Below are 12,787 nucleotides of genomic sequence, written 5' to 3'. Positions count from 1 at the left end.
ATGCTTGGATCACAAGAATTACCTTCAGACAGAATCAAATTACTCTTCAAAACATCATAAATACTTGATCAATCATAGCAGTGGTTTGAACATCAATAAATGCGTTACAAGGTACCTTTAGGATATAATTATACACATGCCTAATTATGCACATTTAAAAAACTTGTCAGAGGAACTTTCTTCCCGTTTCGATATGAGATCTGGAATTTCAAACGTTTTTCTCCGAGGTTTGTTGTATGTCTTACCAACGTTTAGTTGAAATACATATTACTGATCATAGAATGTTTAAAATAAGGTCGAGAGTTCGTATTTTATACTATACTTATATAGGTAGATAATAAGGAATTTTAACATTGACATTTACAAGCGTAAAACTAAAAATATCCGAACTTTCGTCATAATTTTCTTTACGTTGGCGACACTGGCTTCTGTGCTCTCATGCTGCAATGTGGTACCCTTGTAGTTATGCTATACGCGTGTAGGAAGTATTGCACCCGCGGATGTGCAACCAATGAGATATGAAAAATTGAGGACCGATGGGAAAAGTGCTATTTTATATTACGTTAAAGAAACGAATGTACGGATAACTTTAGATTTACCCCTGTATATAAGTTACTCTTCAGAGATTTTATCAAGTATTTTCAGGTTCAACTTACAGCTTTCAATCTTTTCCTTAAAGTGCTTTCCTTAGTGCCAATATCTCTCGCGGCTTTTCTCTTCGATTCTCCTTGTTCTATTCTTTGACGCACCTCTTCCAATAGTTCTTGAGTAAATACAAGCTTCCGTTCTGTTTTTCTTTCATACCTCCCCATTCTCTAATACCTGTAACAAAGTTACATAACTTGTTAATTGTCTTAAAGCTCAAAGATGATAACGAACAATTAAATAGCAGCCGAGTTTTAAATGCCAAAAACGCCTCCCCTAATTTAGTAGTAGCGATATCTAGGTCATTCCATGAAAGTTCGAAATGTAGTAAGTCCATGTAGATGCCATCACCATCAAAGAAACATAATTGGGCCATGGGTAGAACCTGGTTCCCCAAAATGGCCTCATAGGCCTTAGAATTAATCATTCCATGCAGGGCTATGATGGAACCTGCAGAAAACCACCATATCACTGTCCATACTGTAACAGAACCACTCCTAGGCTTTACAGTTGGAAGCAGACAGTCTGTATTATAGGCCTGCGACGGTGTTCTCCATACGTAAACACGACCAGTTGTTGGAGACAAGTTGAAGATCGATTCATTAGACCACATTACCTGTTTCCACTGCTCATGAGTCCACACCTTGTGGTCCTTGCACCACTGGATACGCCTCTTCCCATTTACTGCTGTGACCAGGGGTTTGGTGATAGCGGCCCTGCAATGAATTTTCATTTTATGAAGTTCTTGACGCACTGTTTTAGATGAAACCGGGTTTTGTGGTCCGCAATTGAGTTCAGACGTGATTTTCATTGCAGTGGTCTTCGTTTTAGCTGCTACAATCCGTTTTAATGCCCTCCGGTCCCTATCTGACAGGATTGTCTTTTGACCACTGTTGTGCTTTACAGACGTCGTTTGCCCATGAATTGTGTATACCCTCTTGACATTGGACACAGTGCCTTTGGATACTCCACAATGTTCGCCACTGTTGTCACTAAAGCTCCAAACAGACGGGCACCAACGATCATGCCTCTTTGGAAATTTGTCAGGTCGTCTATTTTACCGTACCACTTTCACACCACGACACTCACAGGTGAACTGATTACTGCTGACGGAAGAGGAAGGTCCACATGATACATTGAAAACGAAAGATGTGTTACCTTCGACAATCGTGATCTAATGGTTCCCTCTGGTCTTTTCATCTGAACTTTCCTACTTTCTGAAGGTTGACGACAATTCGGTAGTATAATGCCAATGAATATTTCGTATAATTCTCAACAATTTCAAAGCATAAGGAATTTAAACAGAATACTAGCGAGAAGCTACTCGGAAAAAGCTGGGAAACAAGAGAAATTTCCAACTTTTAACCCAGTTTCACTTTCACTAAATCCAAAATGAGCTTTTAAAACAGGCTTAAAATTGAATCTTTTTCTCGTAACGAGCACATATTCATGAGCCACAGAGCCTTCACTAATTAGAGAGATAACTGCACTCGACATTATAATAACCTCTCTAACAAACACCAGCACCGTACTTCCAACTTCAAACTGACCCACGAGAATAGCCCCGGGATCCGGCTCCAATCTCAATATTAGAGATATTCCCATTTAACATAATTTCACTTTATAAATCTTCGATATTGATAATGAAGAAACTTCCTGCCTTGTAAAGCACTTAATGAATATATTACTTTCGGAGCATTGGCACTAACTTATAAACCGCCCAATATTTCCACTTAAACACACAACTGCGAAGCAATTTAACACCGAACAGAAGACACAAACAAGAGAAGAAGATCTGCTCCGGCGAAGTATTAAGAATACAGTCAGCGAACACACGGAGTTTCGCTGGCTCGGAACCTTCAGCTCGCGATAAGCCACGCCCCCGATACAATTCTTATTTCTTTCTTCCTCCAGCAGCTCAAACTACAGACAGGAAATCTACGATTCTTTTCAAGTATACTTTTCCTTTCTTCTTTTTTTTTTAAAAAAAAATACAAAAGTATTTTATAAGAATAAACAGTCTATTTTAAGTTTAATTTCAAGAATATTTTTAACACAATTCTTTTCTTTTTTATTTTATTTTTTTCTTGTACGAATCCAGTTTTCGAAGGTCCTCAATCTCGGGAAATGTTGGCTCGTTACATATTTTATTATAGTCCTACAGGGTAAGCAAAGTAATTAGACGGTAACGCTCGTAAGAACGTATTTGGATCATAGAGTTGTAGTTCATGTATGCATCATTCTCCTCAGGTATAGTAGTTACTGGCGAGTAACTTGATTTGATAGCTAGCAGCAGGGAGTTTTCAGAATCAGAGTCTAACTCGAGTTCCATGTGTTGGGGATAGCAGGAAGAAGCACACAGTTTACATACAACTCATGTATTTGACGCAGTGTTGCATTGGGCACAAGCTTGGTCGATTCTCTCAGGTGATTAATAGAGGTAAGAAAATATCCATGTCCAGTATCGGCTGGGCAATCCAAGTGCACCATCCTCCAATATGGTACTTCTGTAAACTAATTATATATTATTTGGGACACTTGTCCCGTAACAGAGCAGTCAGAACAGGTCCACAGGTAAACGTGGTGGAGTCAAGTGGAAAATTAGCCGCATTTCTTTTGAGAACTTTGTCCACTGAATGGTGACCTGACGAGCTCATGTAAATCTTTCGTAGTGGTAATGCGCATGTGATTGCTCTCAACTAGTTCTGCTAAAGGAAAAGTAGGACGAAGAAGAAAATGCTCTTTCTTGTAAGCAGGTTTCACGCTGATGTTTCCCCATGTTAAAAAACTCAATTCTCTTGGAATGATCAAGCTTTGATATAAAGACTCTCATTATGGAGACGAAACAAACACGGGAAAGTGAATATAGTTGCTTACTGGTAATTAGTCCCATGAATGTAGAATTAGCTTCAGTACACGAAATACTTATCTTTGAATTCTTATATGCCATTGTTCAATTTTCTAGTGTCTGCGAAAATAACCAATACATAATTGTAAAGGAAGGCTGTTCGTGACAATTACTACAATAAGCAGTATTTTCTTTCCTTTTACTTGTAAATTGAATTTTGTCAATGCTATCAAATAACTGTATACATCTAAAATCACGTAAGTACCATGTAAGATATGATATGCGATGCACTCATCTCATGTAATGTAATTACTTAGAATAACAGGGGAGTATGAACCAGAACATTATGGATGAACATGAAGAAAACAATGTTTTGACCTCTTAATTTGCATACCATTTCCGTTTTGTTTCAGTGTTTGTGAGAAGAGCATGCCATTTGCCAAAGCGCATCGACAGGCGCAATTGAAAAAGTGTAAGAAGTATTGGTATAAAATGTGGTTGTGGGTCCACCGGCAGCCTTACGGGAAATGTACGTTCGCCCCTGGTACGAGAAAAGCATTTCTACGCTCCTGCCGGGCTACGTTCCGTGTGGATCATGGTTTGCTAGTCGTCAAGATTGGGCTGAGAGGCAGCTTTGCAGGCTTAAGACAACTAGTGATGGAGCAGCGACCGCTGCGCAAACGACCACTGGTTGTTATCTATATTGATGAGCAAGGGCGTCGTCCAGTGTGGCAATTGCGATAAGGTAGGTGTTGCTCATACTTCTGCAAAATAGAATGAAGTGTGCCTTTCATGTATTCTTAATATAAGTAAGTTTATCATCGTCTTCACGAATATTCTCTAGTTATAAAGTCGTTATTACTATATTATTGTTGATTATTATTATGTTTCCCCGTAGAGCTACTATAAAATTTGCGTTGTATAAATTACGTACTATTTTCCATGAGTCTTTGTGGAACACGTCAGCTTTGAATGCGGATGAGAGTTTCCGCTTATTACATTTTTGTTCCTGCAGGCTCAACGTCAACAAATGTCGCAAGCTGATATGAAACTTTAGGCAGATGTGGAACAACGTAAATACAAATAAATATGTGGAATATAGCATAAGCTCACTTTTACTGTATAAAATGTAAATGTTGGGTCCTGATCTGTCGAAGACGGTTATAACGTCGTGACTCCTATAGAACTAAATGGAAAATAAAGTACGGAAAGAAACATATTCATTGCTGTCTGGCCGGCCGATAAGTTCCTCTTACTCCACAATTATTTGATATTAGAACTGGTAATTTTAATTTCCTGTACTTATGTCGTCACTTAAATAGATAGCAGGTTGACCACTCTGTGAAAGTGAAATGTTAAGAAAAGGTTTTTTATTTGGAAATTTCAAATGAATTTGTTTTTAATAACAAAGAACGGCGAGCTTTTTATATTGCAACTATATTTTAAGCGTATAAGATTGACCATAATTCTCTTCTGACGTAGAGCTTGGCTTTTCTTTTACAGGACTAAACTAACGAGAATTACTTCCGGAGATAATGGTTTCTACTGCATACAACTGTGTAACTATGTTTAAATGTAATACAAATAATACAAAATTTCAATAGTAGTGCGACATTCCTTTTCTTTCAATGTTACATCATAGATGCTTCTCAAAGTAATATTATATCGGTTGTTATCGACTAAATGAATGAAAAGTAAATTGATTTCCTCTGGTTCTTTCGTTTTTTCTATTCCATTATACAATTTTGCCCGTTTTGTTAATTCAATCGGATATTACTCCTGTTTGAATGTCATCAGGATATGAAGGAAAAAGATTTAACACATCCCGTATAACAGGAATTTCGCAGCTAGCTGTAACATTAAGAAAATTGTAATGTAATTTAGTATTTTATTCAAGAGCACACGCTAATATATGTTTTGTTTAAACAAATTTGCTATTTTTATGTAACCTTTATCAGCCTGGTTTGTACGGACTTTTCATAATGTCCTTTATTGCTTTAATAACACATAGATCATTTTTCTACAAAGGCCCATCGTCTTTATCGTTTAGGGAAATATTGTGCAATTCATGAATTGAAGTACTGAACAAGAACTTCACTTGAGAACGGTATAATTATCAAATCAATCTGGATTAGTTTTACCCTAAAACGTTCTAAGAATTCTTCATCAACGTCGTCATCAGAGAATTGAGGATTGCTCTCGGATTGCGTTTCCCATAGGTTTAAACCAACTACGAACTCGGACGGCCAAGTTGTGATCACAGGATTTTGGATATGAAAAGGATACATTGTGCTTTTGTCCAAGACAGTTGGATCACAGAAATGTTTTACATCTGTGTAAACTAACGGAGGTCTATGCTTTCAGGACCAATTTTCCAAACTAAAGAAACCAGGAAGATTTTCGACCGTGGTTGCGGAATTTAATTCCACAGTGGGAACGAGAATTTTCCCAGCAAACTTTAACAGTGGAAGGGTACACTGACATCACGTTTCCAACGTATAAGCTGGATTTAAGTCCCATAGATATATATATCTTGCCGTATTAGATATTCCTATTTACAGGGTAAGCTGACTCCATGTGGCAATGCACTATCATATCAATGAAGTCAATTGGTCTCTTTCTTTACTGACACCATTACCAACTTTGTATTCGTCTCTTAGTATGTCAGAAATTAGTTTGCGCTTATTTAAGTGCGATTGGAATCTTAAGGAGGTTGTTAGTACTGAATATCCTTAGGTATTTAACCCCTGCTTTAAACTTCTAATGGAAGAAATTCCTTTGGAAAGTTCTCCACAATAGTCATTGAGCCTGGAGCAGTTAGTGTGATAGATGGAGCAGGAGTGTCGGAATTTTTCTTACTAACGTCATTCACAGACGAAGCAGCAGAAAGATTCCTCATTTTCTCTGGTGGATGTACATGATAACTTTTGGAAGCAATTTTCTGCAAATATCTTCCTTGTTCCCAATTCGAAGAAGAGATTACATGTTCATTACAAGTATTAAAATTTGTTTCTCTTTTCGTTTGGGAGGTCGTAACTTTTTCTTTCACCGTATTAGAAGCTTTCTGTTTAGTGTGGCAAGCTCCTTGAGGATTTACTGTCTTTATTGGGACGTACAAACTCCTTCTTAACTTACACCTCGTAAACACTTGACTGTGAATATAGGTGGTCGTCTTTGTGTATTAGATATTTTACGTTTCTGGTTTCTGGCTAATTTAGTTTAGGGTTTTTTGGTGCGAGACACCCAAAACAGCATAAGATGATAAAAGCATACGATTCTATCTACCAGGTTAGTACTCTTCAACATGGATTAGTTTTAAGATTCCGATTGCTCGTCTGGTGAAATTCCTGTCGCGTAGGAATTTCGAACCAGAGATCGTCTAAATGGTTTCCGTCCTTATCGTCTATCGGCTAAATATTCAGGATATAAAAGTAAATTTTTATGTAAGAAATCAGCTCCTAAGATTACGTCACACGAGTAGTCCCTAGCGCTAACAATTACATTTTCCATATATCTCCTAGACGTAGTTTTTAACTGGTCTTTTAAATTATATGCTACTCGCACTACTGGTAGTAATATGTTGGTTGTTTCCTACGACTTTTATTTTCACATAACACTTCAATCAATCGGTTAATGCAAACTGATTCGAGAGATTTCGATTGGAGATGAGCGAGATTTGTGCTCCAGAATGAACTAAACCGAAGTACAGATTATTATGAACTTAATTTTGACCGTGCATCATCAACCACGACTGTCGTCTTTCGAACAAAATCCCATACTAAAAAGTTGGGTCAAGCCTAATCCTGTCGGGGTCAGTGTTCCCTTTTGTTACACCAGGTGAGGACGAGGTCATAGTTCGCTATAGTACAATTCCCGGCTTTCTCGATGCGTTGTACAGCGTTTAACCAACTTTCGGAATAATCTTCGGCTTTAATATTCAATAAGCAATAATTAATATGTTCTGGGAGAAATTCCATGTGTACCCTCTTGTAATGAGTTCACTGCACTAAAATAATACCCTCTCGCGATCGCCATTACTAAGCGCACTTTACACTCTTAATAGCTCGTTATTAATAAATTTGACTATTAGTAGCTTAAAATGTCTCTTTATACTTTATACGAATTCTACGCCATCTTGATCTATCTGCTATCACCTGTTCTCATGATTGAATTTCAGATGAGCCTAAAATTAGGTGCTGTAAAATGATTCCCGCAAACGGTCAGCTAATTCCTTGTAACTATGTTCCCCAATAGATAGTCTTCTACGCAATATCAATCTTGCACTGTACCTTTTAATCATATTGCTAAGTAATTGTTTTTCGAGTCTGTCCATTCATAAATATACCCAACTGTATCAAACACATGTAGGGAAAGTTCTACTGACTCACCCTTATCTCCTGTAAGAGATGATATCCGAACATTCGGATGGACACGTTAATCTTTAGTTAAAATTACACTTCCGGAAAGATTTTTGACTTCATTAGGAGGTGGAGCAACTAGGTGTACCTGTTTTCGAGAAATAGTATTCTCTAGGAATCTTCAATTCAAGTCTGAACAAGGGTTACACATTGAACTAAGTTTTATCTCCTTTTCTTATTTTATCTCAGCTCCTTTCGTTTCATCTTGGCTGTCTTCACATTGATTTTGGTTTTAGTGTAGATCTATCCTTTTGAAAAGGAATATCTTCATTAAGATTTGAGGGTCCTGGGGCGTCTTCTACGACCTAACTAGGTTCGAGTTTCTGGTTCAACTTTAAGAGAAGATAACTCTATTGTAAAACTTTCTGTTTTGTTACACCAGCTATTCTTCTCGAGTTGTTGAGCTTAGATGTTTGGTACGGTTCTATTTAAATGTAAAGCGTGCCTCACTTTACGCATTACGTCCGGCATTACGTCCGGCCTATCGCTGTGTTCTTCCTAAGTTTTACCACTAACTTGTCTTGTCTTGTTAAAATATTACAAGCATCTTTTCGTCTTGATTTGACGTGAAGACGTCCCCAGGATACTCTTCTTCCGACGGAGTAATACACGACAAAACCGGTTCTATACCCGCACAGTTTTTCTTTCCATTGTAGCTGGAAATAATTTATCACTTACCTGCTCGCTATCTCCTCCTGATCACTTTGGCTTCACTAAAAGCTTCTTCAGGTTCTAAGGTTTGTTTCTGGGCGGAGGCGAAAGATGGATTTTCTCCTAAAAATCCCTTCGAGTTGCTGAACCTATCCTCCAAATTCAGTGTATTCAAAAATTCGCAATATGCTCCTGTTTATAGACTCTTCTGTCCAACAGTGATATTTATCATCTTCTTTTTCTTCTTCAGGAAGGCTAACTAGCATCGGCAGACTGGAAGGGGATCGCGACATAACTTCAGTAAAGGTCTGCAGACCTTCGTGGGGTGAAAGTAACAATAGATTTCCATTCCTTAGGGCTAAGTATGTTGACAATTTAGGCAGTTGTGTAGAGGATTGCGATGATATTGTCGAGGTTGGTAGGTTTGTAATTACATGCCATTCATTGGACCTTAAACAATCTTCGGTTAATAACTGCAATGCTTATTCGGACAGTTCCCTACGGGAAATCTTGCTATACTCTGAGTCATCACCGTTAAGCCTAATACCTGATCCAATTATATCTTTATCTTTACTCATTAGAATGTCTATGCTTTCAAGCTGAACCATTTTGTTTTCAAATGGAACTTGTGCATTGAACATAACCCGAGCTGTCTGGGTAGCAAAAGATGTTAATAGTTTTAAAACATTGTCGGTTACTATATGTATTATTTTCAGAAATCTTTAATTAGTTCATATGCTAATATTTTTCTTATTTGCTAAAGTATCTGCTTGAACGTCCGTTTGGGCCATTGAATTAGCCTGAAGCTTGATACCAAGCTCTTCCCGCTCATCATCAATGCTTCGAACAACCGCAGTGTAACTCCCTTAGCGGACATTTCCTATACCAAAGGTTTAACGAACTTAATTATTAAGGGAGAGAGGTCCGTTTTCATTGCTCCCTTGATTGTCGCTAATGTTGCCTCTCTCTTACGGGAGGAGTAATTATTTTCAGTCTACTTGAAATTTCAACATTGAAGGATTGAAGTTTCAGTTCCGTCTGCTGTAAAGAAGGCCGGGAGAGAACTTTAAATACTCGATATTTTATGGGAAGATAATTCGTCATCATACTCACTGAAACAGTCGAATTGTCATCATCCCAGGCAGATTTGGCTAATAAACCTTCAACTGCATACTTTTTATATGATTTTTGCATTCGACTAGCACCTAACGGTATTAAGTTTTTTTTATCAACTCTGTATTAGTAGGAGATTGTACATATATGATTTGAACTTGAGTAGACTCTATTTGAGCAGTCTTATTTCTAGGCGTTGCTGCTAATTCGTCCTGTGAGTTTATTAAATATACGTAAGATCTAATATTTTCTCCAGGAGGAGGCTGTTCTAAATAGGAAGTTTGAACCATGTTCTAGGTGGAGGAATCGTTTTTTCGATTCACTTTACTCCTTCAAATTCAGGGCTCAATTCTTTGTATTGTTCGTTGGAAACCGCTAACGGAGTGTCCTCAGGTCCCGTTAAAGATACATACTCTATACTAGAACTCTAGGATTCGGACTAAGGGTAGGTAGTTCCAGATATTTTACTTGCTTCCAACAATCATACAAATCTCTCGTTTTATTCAATTTCCAACGTCCAAGTTCCGGAGACCCTGCCCCTTAGGCTTTATCCATGTAGCAATGAACAAAATAACAGTTCGTGTACTTGTCTTCCATAATACGACGTTATCCGTTAGGAAAGAGCGAGTGTTGACACTGCTGAAACCCTAAATCACAGAGGGTCTGACTGATATTTTCCAAGTTTTAGAGAAAACCTATTGCTGTATTCTTATGTGTTGCCTGGGCTACAAACTTGTTCATGACAATGCTATTAATAACCTACTGTATCTATTTCTCTATTGTGCAAGAAGCCTGCTTAGCATAGACAAATTTCTAAATCTCAATTTGCTTTTTCTTTAATAAGAGTAAAAACTAATTTTACTCGAGCAGTGGTTCGTGTTCTTAATTTTTCCTAGGGAATACCAGAAAACCATATGTCAAACCTTATCTCGGCCCTGTCGGACTCTTCGTTTGCCTCTTCATCAACTGGGATATCCTCTATCCAAAAGGACAGGTGTAGGCAGGTTAGGAATTATGCAAGAACAAATGTTTCTCTCTACTATATTCCATAATAACCTCACTATTTGTATCATTCCATTCAGTAGGTGTTAATTCTAATCGTGCACATTACATTGTTTTACATTGCCATGAATCAAAACCGTTCTCCGCCGTAAGACACTCTTTAGCTACGCCACTGCACAATCCTTGTAACTAAGATTTTCATAAACACTACCGCTTATATTTATTGCTGAAAAAAACAAATGATTTGCTTCAAAATACATAAATAATACTATAACTAACATATGTCAGCAAAAGATTCAGAAGAAAGGAGGGAAAGGCTAGCGAAACGGTTTGGGGACAGTGAAAATACTTGCTAGTAGCCTCCATCACTTTATAGATTATAAAGGGGTTGTGGTAGTTCATCTTAGGGACATATCGTATATACTTACAGCACTTGACAGGTTGATTGTTGGATTATAATTAGGTGTAGGAGCTGCACCTGTTATTACACGGCGCAACTTCACCACTTGTTAGATTTTGGTTGCTTCATATTTATTATATTCTACCTGGCGCAAGTTCACCAGTTAACAGATTCTTCATTTATGTTTGTTTATACAGGGTGTTTCAAAACAACACCGACAACGTTTGGGAGGTGATTCCTAAACACCAAGACAAGACAAAAAGTATAGACCAACCTGGGTGCACAACTAATTCCTTTCGCAGTTATAGGCTGCCGAGAACATGAAAAAATGAACTTTAAAGAAATATAGCTCCAAAACTATGGGACTTACCGTAGTCGGATCAAGACTTCACTTAGGAAGTAGTATGTGCCCTATCAAAATATCCAAGTTTCAGAATCCTGCGGTTCTTCTGCAACAATTTTTATAGAGATACTTGGTGAGTACTTCAAATTAAATACCCGTAGCCAAAGTACCCCTATAAAAATGGTTACGTGAGTACCTTAAGATTCTGAAACATGGATTTTTCGATAGTGCACATATTAGTTTCTAAGTTAACTCTTCACCCGACTACGGTAGGTCCCACAGTTTTGGAGCTATGAGCCTTTAAAGTCAAGTTTTTCATGTTTTCGGTAGTCTATAACTCCGAAAGGAATCATTTGTGCATCCGGATTGATCTGTACTTTTCTGGTTCGGAGGATAAGTGCATGATTTTAAGAGAATTGTGCACTTTGGTGTACCAACATGAAACTTGACACACATATTGTGTGGGTCAATTTGTTCATTTTGAGATATGGAGGCATTTTGAGAATCGCCTATATTCAAGATGGGGACCAATTTTCAAAATGTCCGAAAGTAAATTCAGGAGAACTAAATGGTAATAATAATTTTCGAGGCTGGAATTTGATTCAGAAAGGTTTCGTATACTTCTTGTCATTTATATTTATATATAGAACCTTCTAGGAATACCCTCCATCGAAAATGGCTGCTAATTTTCAAAATGGTGGACATCTGTTTAAGAAAGTTTTCATTTCTCACATGTGGATTTTCTGGAATTTGGTTGTTACAAAGTAAATGGCTTTTAAATGTTTTAATAAACGTAATTCGTAAATAAACTATCATAGAAATATAATATACAGATTATCTCAAAAGTAAATGGCGTAAAATGAAACCATAGATTCCTGACACCAAACAAGAAAAGTTTACATGACATATAATCCGGAAGTGGGCAGGGGCGGAGGTAGACAGCTTCGAATGTGGGGGAAAACTTCATACTTAGGGAAGGAACTTGTCCATTAATAAAACTACTTTAAAGATACGTGGAAACGGTTACGCAACACACCGGGAGTAATGAAATGCATTCGAAACTCACAATTAGCAAGTTGCATAGGTGTGAGAGGACAGCACTTCGAACATCTTTTGCAGGTACGTTTATTGTTAGCACGTATGACCTAGTATTTGCTAGTGCTATTCTGTGTAAGATACTAAGTTACAAATAAAGTAGGTTATTGAGGATTCTGCCTGTCATTTCATTACATGACACGACTGGTTACTTGTTCATATTTCTACCCTTTCTCTTCAAGTTTCCATCTGGCATATCCCTTTCCATTACCCCCTGAGGTTATGCAAACATGCTCAGTGATCTTTGCTTTGACTCCCATTGTACATGTGGG

The 12,787-nt window shown here is 37.6% G+C and overlaps 1 long non-coding RNA gene across 1 annotated transcript in view; it reads left to right on the top strand.

The window, feature by feature from the left end:
* Positions 1 to 12,787, top strand: part of LOC145663773 (uncharacterized) — a 59,844-nt gene that overhangs the window by 32,126 nt on the left and 14,931 nt on the right. The window contains exon 2 of the long non-coding RNA XR_014127266.1: positions 3,907 to 4,238. This is a non-coding gene — a long non-coding RNA (uncharacterized LOC145663773). The remainder of the gene's footprint in view (positions 1 to 3,906; positions 4,239 to 12,787) is intronic.

This window comes from Thermobia domestica, chromosome 11 (assembly GCF_964235325.1).
Source record: "Thermobia domestica chromosome 11, izTheDome1.hap1.1, whole genome shotgun sequence".
NCBI classification, from domain to species: domain Eukaryota; kingdom Metazoa; phylum Arthropoda; class Insecta; order Zygentoma; family Lepismatidae; genus Thermobia; species Thermobia domestica.
The sequence above is the reverse complement of the archived record's forward strand: the minus strand, read 5'-3'. Positions and strand labels throughout refer to the sequence as shown.